We start from the raw sequence: 22,022 nt of genomic DNA, 5'->3' as shown, positions 1-22,022 counted from the left end.
TCTATTTAATTAATAAATTTATAGAGCAAATCACGAACAAAAAGTTTGAGAAAAACGCACATCACAGCACTTGAATTTTTGAAAATTATTCAAGTTATTTGAGTTCTATTGTCGGGTAGTGGATTTCTATTGTCAAGCACTTGAGTTCTGCAAAGCAGAGCACGCCAGAGCACGACAGAGCACGCCAGAGCACGCCAGTGCACGCCAGAGCACGCCAGTGCACGCCAGAGCAAGCCAGTGCACGCCAGAGCACGCCAGTGCACGCAAGAGCACGCCAATTCACACCAAAGCACGCCAGAGCACGCCAGTGCCCTTCAGAGCACGCCAGTGCACGCCAGAGCAATTCAATGCACGCCAGAGCACGCAAATTCACACCAGAGCACGCCAGTGCACGCCAGAGCACGACAATTCACACCAGAGCACGCCAGAGCACGCCAGTGCACGTAAGAGCACGTCAATGCACGCCAGAGCACGCCAGTGCACGCCAGAGCACGCAAGTGCACGCCAAAGCACGCCAGTGCACGCCAGTGCACGCCAATTCACACCAGAGCACGCCAGTGCACGCAAGAGCACGCCAGAGCACGTCAATGCACGCCAGAGCAAGCAAGACCACGCCAGACCACGCCAGTGTACGCCAGAATATGGTAGAGCACAGCAGAGAACAGCTGAGCACTTGAAGTTGCTATAATATTTTTTTCAATTGTTAAAACCATTTTTTAATTACAGGATGTGTAAATCAATGTCCAATACACCATTTCAAGTCTATTGAATCAATAAATTTATAGAGCTAATCATGAACAAAAAGTTTGAGAAAAACGCACATCACAGCACTTGAATTTTTAAAAATTATTCAAGTTATTTGAGTTCTATTGTCGGGTAGTGGATTTCTATTGTCAAGCACTTGAGTTCTGCATAGCAGAGCACGCCAGAGCACGCCAGAGCACGCCAGAGCACGCCAGAGCACGCCAGAGCACGCCAATTCACACCAGAGCACGCCAGTGCACGCCAGAGCACGCCAGTGCACGCCAGAGCACGCCAGTGCACGCCAGAGCACGCCAGTGCACGCCAGAGAACGCCAGTGCACGCCAGAGCACGCAAATTCACACCAGAGCACGCCAGTGCACGCTAGAGCACGCCAGTGCACGCCAGAGCACGCCAATTCACACCAGAGCACGTCCATGCACGCCAGAGCACGCCAGTGCACGCCAGAGCACGCCAGTGCACGCCAGAGCACGCCAGTGCACGCCAGTGCACGCCGGAGCACGTCAATGCACGCCTGAGCACGCCAGTGCACGACAGAGCACGCCAGTGCACGCCAGAGCACGCCAATTCACACCAGAGCACGCCAGAGCACGCCAGAGCACGTCAATGCACGCCAGAGCACGCCAATTCACACCAGAGAAAAACAGTGCACGCCAGAGCACGCCAATTCACACCAGAGCACGCCAGAGCACGCCAGTGCACGCAAGAGCACGTCAATGCACGCCAGAGCACGCCAGTGCACACCAGAGCACGCAAGTGCACGCCAAAGCACGCCAGTGCACGCCAGAGCACGCCAGTGCACGCCAGTGCACGCCAATTCACACCAGAGCACGCCAGTATACGCCAGAGCACGCCAGAGCACGTCAATGCATGCCAGAGCAAGCCTGAGCACGCCAGAGCACGCCCGTGAACGCCAGTGCACGCCAGAGCACGGTAGAGCACATCAGAGAACAGCTCAGCACTTGAAGTTGCTATAATATTTTTGTCACTTGTTAAAACCATTTTTTTATTACAGGATGTGTAAATCAATGTCCAATATACCATTTCAAGTCTATTTAATTAATAAATTTATAGAGCAAATCATGAACAAAAAGTTTGAGAAAAACGCACATCACAGCACTTGAATTTTTGAAAATTATTCAAGTTATTTGAGTTCTATTGTCGGATAGTGGATTTCTATTGTCAAGCACTTGAGTTCTGCAAAGCAGAGCACGCCAGAGCACGACAGAGCACGCCAGAGCCCGCCAGTGCACGCCAGAGCACACCAGTGCACGCCAGAGCAAGCCAGTGCACGCCAGAGCACGCCAGTTTCCGTCAGAGCACGCCAGAGCCCGCCAGAGTACGCCAGTGCACGCCAGAGCACGCCAGTGCACGCCAGAGCAATTCAATGCACGCCAGAGCACGCCAATTCACACCAAAGCACGCCAGAGCACGCCAGTGCCCTTCAGAGCACGCCAGAGCACGCCAGTGCACGCCAGAGCAATTCAATGCACGCCAGAGCACGCAAATTCACACCAGAGCACGCCAGTGCACGCCAGAGCACGACAATTCACACCAGAGCACGCCAAAGCACGCCAGTGCACGTAAGAGCACGTCAATGCACGCCAGAGCACGCCAGTGCACGCCAGAGCACGCAAGTGCACGCCAAAGCACGCCAGTGCACGCCAGTGCACGCCAATTCACACCAGAGCACGCCAGTGCACGCCAGTGCACGCCAGTGCACGCCAGAGCACGTCAATGCACGCCAGAGCACGCCAGAGCACGCCAGAGCACGCCAGTGTACGCCAGAATATGGTAGAGCACAGCAGAGAACAGCTCAGCAGTTGAAGTTGCTATAATATTTTTTTCAATTGTTAAAACCATTTTTTAATTACAGGATGTGTAAATCAATGTCCAATACACCATTTCAGGTCTATTTAATCAATAAATTTATAGAGCAAATCATGAACAAAAAGTTTGAGAAAAACGCACATCACAGCACTTGAATTTTTAAAAATTATTCAAGTTATTTGAGTTCTATTGTCGGGTAGTGGATTTCTATTGTCAAGCACTTGAGATCTGCATAGTAGAGCACGCCAGAGCACGCTAGTGCACGCCAGAGCACGCCAGTGCACGCACGAGCACGTCAATGCACGCCAGAGCATGCCAGTGCACGCCAGAGCACGCCAGTGCACGCCAGTGCACGCCAGAGCACGCCAGAGCACGTCAATGCTCGCCAGAGCACGCCAATTCACACCAGAGCAAGCCAGTGCACGCCAGAGCACGCCAGAGCACGCCAGAGCACGCCAGAGCACGCCAGAGCACGCCAGAGAACGTCAATGCACGCCAGAGCAAGCAAGAGCACGCCAGAGCACGCCAGAGCACGGTAGAGCACAGCAGAGAACAGCTCAGCACTTGAAGTTGCTATAATATTTTTTTTCACTTGTTAAAACCATTTTTTAATTGCAGGATGTATAAATCAATGTCCAATACACCATTTCAAGTCTATTGAATCAATAAATTTATAGAGCAAATCATGAACAAAAAGTTTTAGAAAAACGCACATCACAGCACTTGAATTTTTAAAAATTATTCAAGTTATTTGAGTTCTATTGTCGGGTAGTGGATTTCTATTGTCAAGCACATGAGTTCTGTATAGCAGAGCACGCCAGAGCACGACAGAGCATGCCAGAGCTCGCCAGTGCACGCCAGAGCGCGCCAGTGCACGCCAGAGCACGCAAGTGCACGCCAGAGCACGCCAGTGCACGCCAGAGCACGCCAGTGCACGCCGGAGTACGTCAATGCACGCCTGAGCACGCCAGTGCACGACAGAGCACGCCAATTCACACCAGAGCACGCCAGAGCACGCCAGAGCACGTCAATGCACGCCAGAGCACGCCAATTCACACCAGAGCAAAACAGTGCACGCCAGAGCACGCCAATTCACACCAGAGCACGCCAGAGCACGCCAGTGCACGCAAGAGCACGTCAATGCATGCCAGAGCACGCCAGTACACACCAGAGCACACAAGTGCACGCCAAAGCACGCCAGTGCACGGCAGAGCACGCCAGTGCACGCCAGTGCACGCCAATTCACACCAGAGCACGCCAGTATACGCCAGAGCACGCCAGAGCACGTCAATGCACGCCAGAGTAAGCCAGAGCACGCCAGAGCACGCCAGAGCACGCCAGAGCACGCCAGTGCACGCCAGAGCACGGTAGAGCACATCAGAGAACAGCTCAGCACTTGAAGTTGCTATAATATTTTTTTCACTTGTTAAAACCATTTTTTAATTACATGATGTGTAAATCAATGTGCAATACACCATTTCAAGTCTATTGAATCAATAAATTTATAGAGCTAATCATGAACAAAAAGTTTGAGAAAAACGCACATCACACCACTTGAATTTTTGAAAATTATTCAAGTTATTTGAGTTCTATTGTCGGGTAGTGGATTTCTATTGTCAAGCACTTTAGTTCTGCATAGCAGAGCACGCCAGAGCACGCCAGAGCACGCCAGAGCACGCCAATTCACACCAGAGCTCGCCAGTGGACGCCAGAGCACGCCAGTGCACGTCAGAGCACGTCAATGCACATCAGAGCACACCAGTGCACGCCAGAGCACGCCAGTGCATGCCAGAGCACGCCAGTGCACGCCAGAGCACGCCAATTCACACCAGAGCACGCCAGAGCACGCCAGTACACGCCAGAGCACGACAGAGCACGCCAGAGCACGCCAGTGCACGCCAGTGCACGCCAGTGCACGCCAGTGCACGCCAGACCACGCCAGTGCACGCCAGAGCACGGCAATTCACACCAGAGCACGCTAGTGCACGTCAGAGCACGTCAATGCACGCAAGAGCACGCCGGAGCACGCCAGAGCACGGTAGAGCACAGCAGAGAACAGCTCAGCACTTGAAGTTGCTATAATATTTTTTTCACTTGTTAAAACCATTTTTTAATTACATGATGTGTAAATCAATGTGCAATACACCATTTCAAGTCTATTGAATCAATAAATTTATAGAGCTTATCATGAACAAAAAGTTTGAGAAAAACGCACATCACAGCACTTGAATTTTTGAAAAATATTCAAGTTATTTGAGTTCTATTGTCGGGTAGTGGATTTCTATTGTCAAGCACTTTAGTTCTGCATAGCAGAGCACGCCAGAGCACGCCAGAGCACGCCAGAGCACGCCAGTGCACGCCAGAGCACGCCAGAGCACGCCAATTCACACCAGAGCACGCCAGTGCACGCCAGAGCACGCCAGTGCACGCCAGTGCACGCCAATTCACACCAGAGCACGCCAATTCACACCAGAGCACGCCAGTGCACGCTAGAGCACGCCAGTGCACGCCAGAGCACGCCAATTCACACCAGAGCACGTCCATGCACGCCAGAGCACGCCAGTGCACGCCGGAGTACGTCAATGCACGCCTGAGCACGCCAGTGCACGACAGAGCACGCCAATTCACACCAGAGCACGCCAGAGCACGCCAGAGCACGTCAATGCACGCCAGAGCACGCCAATTCACACCAGAGCAAAACAGTGCACGCCAGAGCACGCCAATTCACACCAGAGCACGCCAGAGCACGCCAGTGCACGCAAGAGCACGTCAATGCATGCCAGAGCACGCCAGTACACACCAGAGCACACAAGTGCACGCCAAAGCACGCCAGTGCACGGCAGAGCACGCCAGTGCACGCCAGTGCACGCCAATTCACACCAGAGCACGCCAGTATACGCCAGAGCACGCCAGAGCACGTCAATGCACGCCAGAGTAAGCCAGAGCACGCCAGAGCACGCCAGAGCACGCCAGAGCACGCCAGTGCACGCCAGAGCACGGTAGAGCACATCAGAGAACAGCTCAGCACTTGAAGTTGCTATAATATTTTTTTCACTTGTTAAAACCATTTTTTAATTACATGATGTGTAAATCAATGTGCAATACACCATTTCAAGTCTATTGAATCAATAAATTTATAGAGCTAATCATGAACAAAAAGTTTGAGAGAAACGCACATCACAGCACTTGAATTTTTGAAAATTATTCAAGTTATTTGAGTTCTATTGTCGGGTAGTGGATTTCTATTGTCAAGCACTTTAGTTCTGCATAGCAGAGCACGCCAGAGCACGCCAGAGCACGCCAGAGCACGCCAATTCACACCAGAGCTCGCCAGTGGACGCCAGAGCACGCCAGTGCACGTCAGAGCACGTCAATGCACGCCAGAGCACGCAAATTCACACCAGAGCACGTCCATGCACGCCAGAGCACGCCAGTGCACGCCGGAGCACGTCAATGCACGCCTGAGCCCGCCAATTCACACCAGAGCAAAACAGTGCACGCCAGAGCACGCCAATTCACACCAGAGCACGCCAGAGCACGCCAGTGCACGCAAGAGCACGTCAATGCATGCCAGAGCACGCCAGTACACACCAGAGCACACAAGTGCACGCCAAAGCACGCCAGTGCACGGCAGAGCACGCCAGTGCACGCCAGTGCACGCCAATTCACACCAGAGCACGCCAGTATACGCCAGAGCACGCCAGAGCACGTCAATGCACGCCAGAGTAAGCCAGAGCACGCCAGAGCACGCCAGAGCACGCCAGAGCACGCCAGTGCACGCCAGAGCACGGTAGAGCACATCAGAGAACAGCTCAGCACTTGAAGTTGCTATAATATTTTTTTCACTTGTTAAAACCATTTTTTAATTACATGATGTGTAAATCAATGTGCAATACACCATTTCAAGTCTATTGAATCAATAAATTTATAGAGCTAATCATGAACAAAAAGTTTGAGAAAAACGCACATCACAGCACTTGAATTTTTGAAAATTATTCAAGTTATTTGAGTTCTATTGTCGGGTAGTGGATTTCTATTGTCAAGCACTTTAGTTCTGCATAGCAGAGCACGCCAGAGCACGCCAGAGCACGCCAGAGCACGCCAATTCACACCAGAGCTCGCCAGTGGACGCCAGAGCACGCCAGTGCACGTCAGAGCACGTCAATGCACATCAGAGCAAGCCAGTGCACGCCAGAGCACGCCAGTGCACGCCAGAGCACGCAAATTCACACCAGAGCACGCCAGTGCACGCTAGAGCACGCCAGTGCACGCCAGAGCACGCCAATTCACACCAGAGCACGTCCATGCACGCCAGAGCACGCCAGTGCACGCCGGAGCACGTCAATGCACGCCTGAGCACGCCAGTGCACGACAGAGCACGCCAGTGCACGCCAGAGCACGGCAATTCACACCAGAGCACGCCAGAGCACGCCAGAGCACGTCAATGCACTTCAGAGCACGCCAATTCACACCAGAGCAAAACAGTGCACGCCAGAGCACGCCAATTCACACCAGAGCACGCCAGAGCACGCCAGTGCACGCAAGAGCACGCCAATGCATGCCAGAGCACGCCAGTACACACCAGAGCACGCAAGTGCACGCCAAAGCACGCCAGTGCACGGCAGAGCTCGCCAGTGCACGCCAGTGCACGCCAATTCACACCAGAGCACGCCAGTATACGCCAGAGCACGCCAGTATACGCCAGAGCACGCCAGAGCACGTCAATGCACGCCAGAGTAAGCCAGAGCACGCCAGAGCACGCCAGAGCACGCCAGAGCACGCCAGAGCACGCCAGAGCACGCCAGTGCACGCCAGAGCACGGTAGAGCACATCAGAGAACAACTCAGCACTTGAAGTTGCTATAATATTTTTTTCACTAGTTAAAACCATTTTTTAATTACAGGATGTGTAAATCAATGTCCAATTTACCATTTCAAGTCTATTTAATTAATAAATTTATAGAGCAAATCATGAACAAAAAGTTTTAGAAAAACGCACATCACAGCACTTGAATTTTTAAAAATTATTCAAGTTATTTGAGTTCTATTGTCGGGTAGTGGATTTCTATTGTCAAGCACATGAGTTCTGCATAGCAGAGCACGCCAGAGCACGCCAGTGCATGCCAGAGCTCGCCAGTGCACGCCAGAGCACGCCAGTGCACGCCAGAGCACGCCAGTGCACGCCAGAGCACGCCAGTGCACGCCAGAGCACGCCAGTGCACGTCAGAGCACGTCAATGCACGTCAGAGCAAGCCAGTGCACGCCAGAGCACGCCAGTGCACGCCAGAGCACGCCAGAGCACGCCAGTGCACGTCAATGCACGCCAGAGCACGCCAGTGCACGCCAGAGCACGCCAGTGCATCCCAGAGCACGCCAGTGCACGCCCGAGCACGCCAGTGCACGCCCGAGCACGCCAGTGCACGCCCGAGCACGCCAGTGCACGCCAGAGCACGCCAGTGCACGCCAGTGCACGCCAGAGCACGCCAGTGCACACCAGAGCACGCCAATTAAAACCAGAGCACGCCAGTGCACGTCAGAGCACGCCAGTGCACGCCAGAGCACGCCAGTGCACGCCAGAGCACACCAGTGCACGCCAGAGCACGCCAGAGCAAGCCAGAGCACGCCAGAGCACGCCAATTCACACCAGAGCACGCCAGTGCACGCCAGAGAACGTCAATGCACGCCAGAGAACGCCAGTGCACGCAAGAGCACGTCAATGCACGCCAGAGCACGCCAGTGCACGCCAGAGCACGCCAATTTACACCAGAGCACGGCAGAGCACGCCAGTGCATGCCAGAGCACGCCAGACACGCCATTGCACGCCAGAGCACGCCAGTGCACGCCAGAACACACCAGTGCACGCCAGTGCACGCCAGAGCACATCAATGCACGCCAGAGCAAGCCAGAGCACGCCAGAGCACGCCAGTGCACGCCAGTGCACGCCAGAGCACACCAGTGCACGCCAGAGAACGCCAGTGCACGTCAGAGCACGCCAGTGCACCCCAGAGCACATCAATGCACGCCAGAGCAAGCCAGAGCACGCCAGAGCACGCCAGTGCACGCCAGAGCACACCAGTGCACGCCAGAGAACGCCAGTGCACGTCAGAGCACGCCAGTGCACGCCAGAGCACGCCAGAGCACGCCAGTGCCCACCAGAGCACGCCAGAGCACGTCAATGCACGCCAGAGCACGCCAGTGCACGCCAGAGCACGCCAGTGCACGCCAGAGCATGCCAGTGCACGCCAGAGCACGCCAGTGCACGCCAGAGCACGCCAGTGCACGCCAGAGCACGTCAATGCACGCCAGAGCACACCAGTGCACGCAAGAGCACGCCAGTGCACGCCAGAGCACGCCATTTTACACCAGAGCACGGCAGAGCACGCCAGTGCATGCCAGAGCACGCCAGACACGCCAGTGCACGCCAGAGCAAGCCAGAGCACGCCAGAGCACGCCAGTGCACGCCAGAGCACGGTAGAGCACAGAAGAGAACAGCTCAGCACTTGAAGTTGCTATAATATTTTTTTCACTTGTTAAAACCATTTTTTAATTGCAGGATGTGTAAATCAATGTCCAATACACCATTTCAAGTCTATTGAATCAATAAATTTATAGAGCAAATCATGAACAAAAAGTTTTAGAAAAACGCACATCACAGCACTTGAATTTTTAAAAATTATTCAAGTTATATGAGTTCTATTGTCGGGTAGTGGATTTCTATTGCCAAGCACTTGAGTTCTGCATAGCAGAGCACGACAGAGCACGACAGAGCACGACAGAGCACCCCAGTACACGCCAGAGCACGCCAGTGCACGCCAGAGTACGCCAGTGCACGCCAAAGCACGCCAGAGCACGCCAATTCACACCAGAGCACGCCAGTGCACGCCAGAGCACGCCAATTCACACCAGAGCACGGTAGTGCACGCCAGTACACGCCAGAGCACGACAGAGCACGCCAGAGCACACCAGTGCACGCCAGAGCACGCCAATTCACACCAGAGCACGCCAGTGCACGTCAGAGCACGTCAATGCACGCCAGAGCACGCCAGTGCACGCCAGAGCACGCCAGAGCACGCCAGTGCACGCCAGAGCACTCAAGTGCACGTCAATGCACGCCAGAGCACTCAAGTGCACGTCAATGCACGCCAGAGCAAGCCAGAGCACGCCAGAGCACGCCAGAGCACGCCAGAGCACGCCAGAGCACGCCAGAGCACGCCAGTGCACGCCAGAGCACGCCAGTGCACGCCAGAGCACGCCAGTGCACGCCAGAGCACGCCAATTCACACCAGAGCACGCCAGTGCACGTCAGAGCACGTCAATGCACGCCAGAGCACGCCAGTGCACGCCATAGCACGCCAGTGCACGCCATAGCGCACCAGTGCACGCCAGAGAACGCAAGTGCACGTCAATGCACGCCAGAGCAAGCTAGAGCACGCCAGAGCACGCCAGTGCACGCCAGAGCACGCCAGTGCACGCCAGAGCACGCCAATTCACACCAGAGAACGCCAGTGCACGTCAGAGCACGTCAATGCACGCCAGAGCACGCCAGTGCACGCCAGTGCACGCCAGAGCACGCCAGTGCACGCCAGAGCACACCAGTGCACGCCAGAGCACGCCAGTGCACGCCAGTACACGACAGAGCACGACAGAGCACGCCAGAGCACGCCAGTGCACGCCAGAGCACGCCAATTCACACCAGATTACGCCAGTGCACGCCAGAGCACGCCAATTCACACCAGAGCACGCCAGTGCACGACAGAGCACGACAGAGCACGCCAGAACACGCCAGTGCACGCCAGAGCACGCCAGTGCACGCCAGAGCACGCCAGTGCACGTCAGAGCACGTCAATGCACGTCAGAGCAAGCCAGTGCACGCCAGAGCACACCAGTGCACGCCAGAGCACGCCAGTATACGTCAATGCACGCCAGAGCAAGCCAGAGCACGCCAGAGCACGCCAGAGCACGCCAATTCACACCAGAGCACGACAGTGCACGCCAGAGCACGCCAGAGCACGCCAGAGCACGCCAATTCACACCAGAGCTCGCCAGTGGACGCCAGAGCACGCCAGTGCACGTCAGAGCACGTCAATGCACGTCAGAGCAAGCCAGTGCACGCCAGAGCACGCCAGTGCACGCCAGAGCACACCAATTCACACCAGAGCACGCCAGTGCACGCCAGAGCACGCCAATTCACACCAGAGAACGCAAGTGCAAGCCAGTGCACGCCAATTCTCACCAGAGCACGCCAGTGCACGCCAGAGCACGCCAATTCACACCAGAGCACGCCAGTGCACGCCAGAGAACGTCAATGCACGCCAGAGAACGCCAGTGCACGCAAGAGCACGCCAGTGCACGCCAGAGCACGTCAATGCACGCCAGAGCACGCCAGTGCACGCCAGAGCACGCCAGTGCACGCCAGAGCACGCCAGTGCACGCCAGAGCACGCCAGTGCACGCCAGTGCACGCCAGTGCACGCCAGAGCACGCCAGTGCACGCCAGAGCACGTCAATGCACGCCAGAGCACACCAGTGCACGCAAGAGCACGCCAGTGCACGCCAATTTACACCAGAGCACGGCAGAGCACGCCAGTGCATGCCAGAGCACGCCAGACACGCCAGTGCACGCCAGAGCAAGCCAGAGCACGCCAGAGCACGCCAGTGCACGCCAGAGCACGGTAGAGCACAGAAGAGAACAGCTCAGCACTTGAAGTTGCTATAATATTTTTTTCACTTGTTAAAACCATTTTTTAATTACAGGATGTGTAAATCAATGTCCAATACACCATTTCAAGTCTATTGAATCAATAAATTTATAGAGCAAATCATGAACAAAAAGTTTTAGAAAAACGCACATCACAGCACTTGAATTTTTAAAAATTATTCAAGTTATATGAGTTCTATTGTCGGGTAGTGGATTTCTATTGTCAAGCACTTGAGTTCTGCATAGCAGAGCACGACAGAGCACGACAGAGCACGACAGAGCACCCCAGTACACGCCAGAGCACGCCAGTGCACGCCAGAGCACGCCAGTGCACGCCAGAGCACGCCAGTGCACGCCAAAGCACGCCAGAGCACGCCAATTCACACCAGAGCACGCCAGTGCACGCCAGAGCACGCCAATTCACACCAGAGCACGGTAGTGCACGCCAGTACACGCCAGAGCACGACAGAGCACGCCAGAGCACACCAGTGCACGCCAGAGCACGCCAATTCACACCAGAGCACGTCAATGCACGCCAGAGCACGCCAGTGCACGCCAGAGCACGCCAGAGCACGCCAGTGCACGCCAGAGCACTCAAGTGCACGTCAATGCACGCCAGAGCAAGCCAGAGCACGCCAGAGCACGCCAGAGCACGCCAGAGCACGCCAGAGCACGCCAGTGCACGCCAGAGCACGCCAGTGCACGCCAGAGCACGCCAGTGCACGCCAGAGCACGCCAATTCACACCAGAGCACGCCAGTGCACGTCAGAGCACGTCAATGCACGCCAGAGCACGCCAGTGCACGCCATAGCACGCCAGTGCACGCCATAGCGCACCAGTGCACGCCAGAGAACGCAAGTGCACGTCAATGCACGCCAGAGCAAGCTAGAGCACGCCAGAGCACGCCAGTGCACGCCAGTGCACGCCAGAGCACGCCAGTGCACGCCAGAGCACGCCAGTGCACGCCAGAGCACGCCAGTGCACGCCAGAGCACGCCAATTCACACCAGAGAACGCCAGTGCACGTCAGAGCACGTCAATGCACGCCAGAGCACGCCAGTGCACGCCAGTGCACGCCAGAGCACGCCAGTGCACGCCAGAGCACACCAGTGCACGCCAGAGCACGCCAGTGCACGCCAGTACACGACAGAGCACGACAGAGCACGCCAGAGCACGCCAGTGCACGCCAGAGCACGCCAATTCACACCAGATTACGCCAGTGCACGCCAGAGCACGCCAATTCACACCAGAGCACGCCAGTGCACGACAGAGCACGACAGAGCACGCCAGAACACGCCAGTGCACGCCAGTGCACGCCAGTAAACGCCAATTCACACCAGAGCACGCCAGTGCACGCCAAAGCACGCCAGAGCACGCCAGTGCACGCAAGTGCACGCCAGAGCACGCCAGTGCACGCAAGTGCACGCCAGAGCACGCCAGTGCACGCCAGAGCACGCCAGTGCACGCCAGAGCACGCCAATTCACACCAGAGCACGCTAGTGCACGTCAGAGCACGTCAATGCACGCCAGAGCACGCTAGTGCACGCCAGAGCACGCCAGAGCACGCCAGTGCACACCAGAGCACGCCAGTGCACGCCAGAGCACACCAGTCCACGCCAGAGCACGCCAGTATACGTCAATGCACGCCAGAGCAAGCCAGAGCACGCCAGAGCACGCCAGAGCACGCCAATTCACACCAGAGCACGACAGTGCACGCCAGAGCACGCCAGAGCACGCCAATTCACACCAGAGCTCGCCAGTGGACGCCAGAGCACGCCAGTGCACGTCAGAGCACGTCAATGCACGTCAGAGCAAGCCAGTGCACGCCAGAGCACGCCAGTGCACGCCAGAGCACGCCAATTCACACCAGAGCACGCCAATTCACACCAGAGAACGCAAGTGCAAGCCAGTGCACGCCAATTCTCACCAGAGCACGCCAGTGCACGCCAGAGCACGCCAATTCACACCAGAGCACGCCAGTGCACGCCAGAGCACGTCAATGCACGCCAGAGAACGCCAGTGAACGCCAGAGAACGCCAGTGCACGCCAGAGTACGCCAATTCACACCAGAGCACGACAGAGCACGCCAGAGCACGCCATAGCACTTCAGAGCACGCCAGAGCACGCCAGTGCACGCCAGTGCACCCCAGAGCACATCAATGCACGCCAGAGCAAGCCAGAGCACGCCAGAGCACGCCAGTGCACGCCAGAGCACACCAGTGCACGCCAGAGAACGCCAGTGCACGTCAGAGCACGCCAGTGCACGCCAGAGCACGCCAGAGCACGCCAGTGCCCACCAGAGCACGCCAGTGCACGCCAGAGCACACCAGTGCACGCCAGAGCACGCCAGAGCAAGCCAGAGCACGCAAGAGCACGCCAATTCACACCAGAGCACGCCAGTGCACGCCAGAGAACGTCAATGCACGCCAAAGCACACCAGTGCACGCAAGAGCACGCCAGTGCACGCCAGAGCACGCCAATTTACACCAGAGCACGGCAGAGCACGCCAGTGCATGCCAGAGCACGCCAGACACGCCAGTGCACGCCAGAGCAAGCCAGAGCACGCCAGAGCACGCCAGTGCACGCCAGAGCACGGTAGAGCACAGAAGAGAACAGCTCAGCACTTGAAGTTGCTATAATATTTTTTTCACTTGTTAAAACCATTTTTTAATTACAGGATGTGTAAATCAATGTCCAATACACCATTTCAAGTCTATTGAATCAATAAATTTATAGAGCAAATCATGAACAAAAAGTTTTAGAAAAACGCACATCACAGCACTTGAATTTTTAAAAATTATTCAAGTTATATGAGTTCTATTGTCGGGTAGTGGATTTCTATTGTCAAGCACTTGAGTTCTGCATAGCAGAGCACGACAGAGCACGACAGAGCACGACAGAGCACCCCAGTACACGCCAGAGCACGCCAGTGCACGCCAGAGCACGCCAGTGCACGCCAAAGCACGCCAGAGCACGCCAATTCACACCAGAGCACGCCAGTGCACGCCAGAGCACGCCAATTCACACCAGAGCACGGTAGTGCACGCCAGTACACGCCAGAGCACGACAGAGCACGCCAGAGCACACCAGTGCACGCCAGAGCACGCCAATTCACACCAGAGCACGCCAGTGCACGTCAGAGCACGTCAATGCACACCAGAGCACGCCAGTGCACGCCAGAGCACGCCAGAGCACGCCAGTGCACGCCAGAGCACTCAAGTGCACGTCAATGCACGCCAGAGCAAGCCAGAGCACGCCAGAGCACGCCAGAGCACGCCAGAGCACGCCAGAGCACGCCAGTGCACGCCAGAGCACGCCAGTGCACGCCAGAGCACGCCAGTGCACGCCAGAGCACGCCAATTCACACCAGAGCACGCCAGTGCACGTCAGAGCACGTCAATGCACGCCAGAGCACGCCAGTGCACGCCATAGCACGCCAGTGCACGCCATAGCGCACCAGTGCACGCCAGAGAACGCAAGTGCACGTCAATGCACGCCAGAGCAAGCTAGAGCACGCCAGAGCACGCCAGAGCACGCCAGTGCACGCCAGTGCACGCCAGAGCACGCCAGTTCACGCCAGAGCACGCCAGTGCACGCCAGAGCACGCCAATTCACACCAGAGAACGCCAGTGCACGTCAGAGCACGTCAATGCACGCCAGAGCACGCCAGTGCACGCCAGTGCACGCCAGAGCACGCCAGTGCACGCCAGAGCACACCAGTGCACGCCAGAGCACGCCAGTGCACGCCAGTACACGACAGAGCACGACAGAGCACGCCAGAGCACGCCAGTGCACGCCAGAGCACGCCAATTCACACCAGATTACGCCAGTGCACGCCAGAGCACGTCAATGCACGCCAGAGCACGCCAGTGCACGCCAGAGAACGCCAGAGCACGCCAGTGCACGCCAGAGCACGCCAGTGCACGCCAGAGCACGCCAGTGCACGCCAGAGCACGCCAATTCACACCAGAGCACGCTAGTGCACGTCAGAGCACGTCAATGCACGCCAGAGCACGCTAGTGCACGCCAGAGCACGCCAGAGCACGCCAGTGCACACCAGAGCACGCCAGTGCACGCCAGAGCACACCAGTCCACGCCAGAGCACGCCAGTATACGTCAATGCACGCCAGAGCAAGCCAGAGCACGCCAGAGCACGCCAGAGCACGCCAATTCACACCAGAGCACGACAGTGCACGCCAGAGCACGCCAGAGCACGCCAATTCACACCAGAGCTCGCCAGTGGACGCCAGAGCACGCCAGTGCACGTCAGAGCACGTCAATGCACGTCAGAGCAAGCCAGTGCACGCCAGAGCACGCCAGTGCACGCCAGAGCACGCCAATTCACACCAGAGCACGCCAGTGCACGCCAGAGCACGCCAATTCACACCAGAGAACGCAAGTGCAAGCCAGTGCACGCCAATTCTCACCAGAGCACGCCAGTGCACGCCAGAGCACGCCAATTCACACCAGAGCACGCCAGTGCACGCCAGAGCACGTCAATGCACGCCAGAGCACGCCAGTGAACGCCAGAGAACGCCAGTGCACGCCAGAGTACGCCAATTCACACCAGAGCACGGTAGTGCACGCCAGTACACGCCAGAGCACGACAGAGCACGCCAGAGCACACCAGTGCACGCCAGAGCACGCCAGAGCACGCCAATTCACACCAGAGCACGCCAGTGCACGCCAGAGCACGCCAATTCACACCAGAGAACGCAAGTGCAAGCCAGTGCACGCCAATTCTCACCAGAGCACGCCAGTGCACGCCAGAGCACGCCAATTCACACCAGAGCACGCCAGTGCACGCCAGAGCACGTCAATGCACGCCAGAGCACGCCAGTGAACGCCAGAGAACGCCAGTGCACGCCAGAGTACGCCAATTCAGCCAGTGCACGTCAGAGCACGTCAATGCACGTCAGAGCAAGCCAGTGCACGCCAGAGCACGCCAGTGCACGCCAGAGCACGCCAATTCACACCAGAGCACGCCAGTGCACGCCAGAGCACGCCAATTCACACCAGAGAACGCAAGTGCAAGCCAGTGCACGCCAATTCTCACCAGAGCACGCCAGTGCACGCCAGAGCACGCCAATTCACACCAGAGCACGACAGAGCACACCAGAGCACGCCAGTGCACGTCAGAGCACGTCAATGCACACCAGAGCACGCCAGTGCACGCCAGAGCACGCCAGAGCACGCCAGTGCACGCCAGAGCACTCAAGTGCACGTCAATGCACGCCAGAGCAAGCCAGAGCACGCCAGAGCACGCCAGAGCACGCCAGAGCACGCCAGAGCACGCCAGTGCACGCCAGAGCACGCCAGTGCACGCCAGAGCACGCCAGTGCACGCCAGAGCACGCCAATTCACACCAGAGCACGCCAGTGCACGTCAGAGCACGTCAATGCACGCCAGAGCACGCCAGTGCACGCCATAGCACGCCAGTGCACGCCATAGCGCACCAGTGCACGCCAGAGAACGCAAGTGCACGTCAATGCACGCCAGAGCAAGCTAGAGCACGCCAGAGCACGCCAGTGCACGCCAGAGCACGCCAGTGCACGCCAGAGCACGCCAGTGCACGCCAGAGCACGCCAGTGCACGCCAGAGCACGCCAGTGCACGCCAGAGCACGCCAATTCACACCAGAGAACGCCAGTGCACGTCAGAGCACGTCAATGCACGCCAGAGCACGCCAGTGCACGCCAGTGCACGCCAGTGCACGCCAGAGCACGCCAGTGCACGCCAGAGCACACCAGTGCACGCCAGAGCACGCCAGTGCACGCCAGTACACGACAGAGCACGACAGAGCACGCCAGAGCACGCCAGTGCACGCCAGAGCACGCCAATTCACACCAGATTACGCCAGTGCACGCCAGAGCACGCCAATTCACACCAGAGCACGCCAGTGCACGACAGAGCACGACAGAGCACGCCAGAACACGCCAGTGCACGCCAGTGCACGCCAGTGCACGCCAATTCACACCAGAGCACGCCAGTGCACGCCAAAGCACGCCAGAGCACGCCAGTGCACGCAAGTGCACGCCAGAGCACGCCAGTGCACGCAAGTGCACGCCAGAGCACGCCAGTGCACGCCAGTGCACGCCAGAGCACGCCAGTGCACGCCAGAGCACGCCAGTGCACGCCAGAGCACGCCAGTGCACGCCAGAGCCGCCAATTCACACCAGAGCATGCCAGTGCACGTCAGAGCACGTCAATGCACGCCAGAGCACGCCAGTGCACGCCAGAGAACGCCAGAGCACGCCAGTGCACGCCAGAGCACGCCAGTGCACGCCAGAGCACGCCAGTGCACGCCAGAGCACGCCAGTTCACGCCAGAGCACGCCAGTGCACGCCAGAGCACGCCAATTCACACCAGAGAACGCCAGTGCACGTCAGAGCACGTCAATGCACGCCAGAGCACGCCAGTGCACGCCAGTGCACGCCAGAGCACGCCAGTGCACGCCAGAGCACACCAGTGCACGCCAGAGCACGCCAGTGCACGCCAGTACACGACAGAGCACGACAGAGCACGCCAGAGCACGCCAGTGCACGCCAGAGCACGCCAATTCACACCAGATTACGCCAGTGCACGCCAGAGCACGTCAATGCACGCCAGAGCACGCCAGTGCACGCCAGAGAACGCCAGAGCACGCCAGTGCACGCCAGAGCACGCCAGTGCACGCCAGAGCACGCCAGTGCACGCCAGAGCACGCCAGTGCACGCCAGAGCACGCCAGTGCACGCCAGAGCACGCCAATTCACACCAGAGCACGCTAGTGCACGTCAGAGCACGTCAATGCACGCCAGAGCACGCTAGTGCACGCCAGAGCACGCCAGAGCACGCCAGTGCACACCAGAGCACGCCAGTGCACGCCAGAGCACACCAGTCCACGCCAGAGCACGCCAGTATACGTCAATGCACGCCAGAGCAAGCCAGAGCACGCCAGAGCACGCCAGAGCACGCCAATTCACACCAGAGCACGACAGTGCACGCCAGAGCACGCCAGAGCACGCCAATTCACACCAGAGCTCGCCAGTGGACGCCAGAGCACGCCAGTGCACGTCAGAGCACGTCAATGCACGTCAGAGCAAGCCAGTGCACGCCAGAGCACGCCAGTGCACGCCAGAGCACGCCAATTCACACCAGAGCACGCCAGTGCACGCCAGAGCACGCCAATTCACACCAGAGAACGCAAGTGCAAGCCAGTGCACGCCAATTCTCACCAGAGCACGCCAGTGCACGCCAGAGCACGCCAATTCACACCAGAGCACGCCAGTGCACGCCAGAGCACGTCAATGCACGCCAGAGCACGCCAGTGAACGCCAGAGAACGCCAGTGCACGCCAGAGTACGCCAATTCACACCAGAGCACGGTAGTGCACGCCAGTACACGCCAGAGCACGACAGAGCACGCCAGAGCACACCAGTGCACGCCAGAGCACGCCAATTCACACCAGAGCACGCCAGTGCACGTCAGAGCACGTCAATGCACACCAGAGCACGCCAGTGCACGCCAGAGCACGCCAGAGCACGCCAGTGCACGCCAGAGCACTCAAGTGCACGTCAATGCACGCCAGAGCAAGCCAGAGCACGCCAGAGCACGCCAGAGCACGCCAGAGCACGCCAGAGCACGCCAGTGCACGCCAGAGCACGCCAGTGCACGCCAGAGCACGCCAGTGCACGCCAGAGCACGCCAATTCACACCAGAGCACGCCAGTGCACGTCAGAGCACGTCAATGCACGCCAGAGCACGCCAGTGCACGCCATAGCACGCCAGTGCACGCCATAGCGCACCAGTGCACGCCAGAGAACGCAAGTGCACGTCAATGCACGCCAGAGCAAGCTAGAGCACGCCAGAGCACGCCAGTGCACGCCAGAGCACGCCAGTGCACGCCAGAGCACGCCAGTGCACGCCAGAGCACGCCAGTGCACGCCAGAGCACGCCAATTCACACCAGAGAACGCCAGTGCACGTCAGAGCACGTCAATGCACGCCAGAGCACGCCAGTGCACGCCAGTGCACGCCAGTGCACGCCAGAGCACGCCAGTGCACGCCAGAGCACACCAGTGCACGCCAGAGCACGCCAGTGCACGCCAGTACACGACAGAGCACGACAGAGCACGCCAGAGCACGCCAGTGCACGCCAGAGCACGCCAATTCACACCAGATTACGCCAGTGCACGCCAGAGCACGCCAATTCACACCAGAGCACGCCAGTGCACGACAGAGCACGACAGAGCACGCCAGAACACGCCAGTGCACGCCAGTGCACGCCAATTCACACCAGAGCACGCCAGTGCACGCCAAAGCACGCCAGAGCACGCCAGTGCACGCAAGTGCACGCCAGAGCACGCCAGTGCACGCAAGTGCACGCCAGAGCACGCCAGTGCACGCCAGTGCACGCCAGAGCACGCCAGTGCACGCCAGAGCACGCCAGTGCACGCCAGAGCACGCCAGTGCACGCCAGAGCCGCCAATTCACACCAGAGCATGCCAGTGCACGTCAGAGCACGTCAATGCACGCCAGAGCACGCCAGTGCACGCCAGAGAACGCCAGAGCACGCCAGTGCACGCCAGAGCACGCCAGTGCACGCCAGAGCACGCCAGTGCACGCCAGAGCACGCCATTGCACGCCAGAGCACGCCAATTCACACCAGAGCACGCTAGTGCACGTCAGAGCACGTCAATGCACGCCAGAGCACGCTAGTGCACGCCAGAGCACGCCAGAGCACGCCAGTGCACACCAGAGCACGCCAGTGCACGCCAGAGCACACCAGTCCACGCCAGAGCACGCCAGTATACGTCAATGCACGCCAGAGCAAGCCAGAGCACGCCAGAGCACGCCAATTCACACCAGAGCACGACAGTGCACGCCAGAGCACGCCAGAGCACGCCAATTCACACCAGAGCTCGCCAGTGGACGCCAGAGCACGCCAGTGCACGTCAGAGCACGTCAATGCACGTCAGAGCAAGCCAGTGCACGCCAGAGCACGCCAGTGCACGCCAGAGCACGCCAATTCACACCAGAGCACGCCAGTGCACGCCAGAGCACGCCAATTCACACCAGAGAACGCAAGTGCAAGCCAGTGCACGCCAATTCTCACCAGAGCACGCCAGTGCACGCCAGAGCACGCCAATTCACACCAGAGCACGCCAGTGCACGCCAGAGCACGTCAATGCACGCCAGAGCACGCCAGTGAACGCCAGAGAACGCCAGTGCACGCCAGAGTACGCCAATTCACACCAGAGCACGACAGAGCACGCCAGAGCACGCCATAGCACTTCAGAGCACGCCAATTCACACTAGAGCACACCAGTGCACGCCAAAGCACGCCAGTGCACGCCAGAGCACGCCAGAGCACGCCAGTGCACGTCAATGCACGCCCGAGCACGCCAGTGCACGCCCGAGCACGCCAGTGCACGCAAGAGCACGCCAGTGCACGCCAGAGCACGCCAGTGCACGCCAGAGCACGCCAGTGCACGCCAGAGCACGCCAGTGCACGCCAGAGCACGCCAGTGCACGCCAGAGCACGCCAGTACACGCCAGTGCACGCCAGAGCAAGCCAGAGCACGCCAGAGCACGCCAGAGCACGCCAATTCACACCAGAGCACGACAGTGCACGTCAGAGCACGCCAGTGCACGCCAGAGCACGCCAGAGCACGCCAGTGCACCCCAGAGCACGCCAGTGCACGCCAGAGCACACCAGTGCACGCCAGAGCACGCCAGAGCAAGCCAGAGCACGCCAGAGCACGCCAGTGCACGCCAGAGCACACCAGTGCACGCCAGTGCACCCCAGAGCACGCCAGTGCACGCCAGAGCACACCAGTGCACGCCAGAGCACGCCAGAGCAAGCCAGAGCACGCCAGAGCACGCCAATTCACACCAGAGCACGCCAGTGCACGCCAGAGAACGTCAATGCACGCCAGAGCACGCCAGTGCACGCAAGAGCACGCCAGTGCACGCAAGAGCACGCCAGTGCACGCCAGAGCACGTCAATGCACGCCAGAGCACGCCAGTGCACGCCAGAGCACGCCAGTGCACGCCAGAGCACGCCAGTGCACGCCAGAGCACGCCAGTGCACGCCAGAGCACGTCAATGCACGCCAGAGCACACCAGTGCACGCAAGAGCACGCCAGTGCACGCCAGAGCACGCCAATTTACACCAGAGCACGGCAGAGCACGCCAGTGCATGCCAGAGCACGCCAGACACGCCAGTGCACGCCAGAGCACGCCAGTGCACGCCAGAACACGCCACTGCACGCCAGAGCACGCCAGTGCACGCCAAAGCACGCCAGTGCACGCCAGAGCACATCAATGCACGCCAGAGCAAGCCAGAGCACGCCAGAGCACGCCAGTGCACGCCAGAGCACACCAGTGCACGCCAGAGAACGCAAGTGCACGTCAATGCACGCCAGAGCAAGCCAGAGCACGCCAGAGCACGCCAGTGCACGCCAGAGCACGGTAGAGCACAGAAGAGAACAGCTCAGCACTTGAAGTTGCTATAATATTTTTTTCACTTGTTAAAACCATTTTTTAATTACAGGATGTGTAAATCAATGTCCAATACACCATTTCAAGTCTATTGAATCAATAAATTTATAGAGCAAATCATGAACAAAAAGTTTTAGAAAAACGCACATCACAGCACTTGAATTTTTAAAAATTATTCAAGTTATATGAGTTCTATTGTCGGGTAGTGGATTTCTATTGTCAAGCACTTGAGTTCTGCATAGCAGAGCACGAC

Source organism: Daphnia pulicaria, chromosome 1 (genome assembly GCF_021234035.1).
Source record: "Daphnia pulicaria isolate SC F1-1A chromosome 1, SC_F0-13Bv2, whole genome shotgun sequence".
NCBI classification, from domain to species: Eukaryota; Metazoa; Arthropoda; class Branchiopoda; order Diplostraca; family Daphniidae; genus Daphnia; species Daphnia pulicaria.
Note: the sequence above shows the minus strand (reverse complement) of the source record.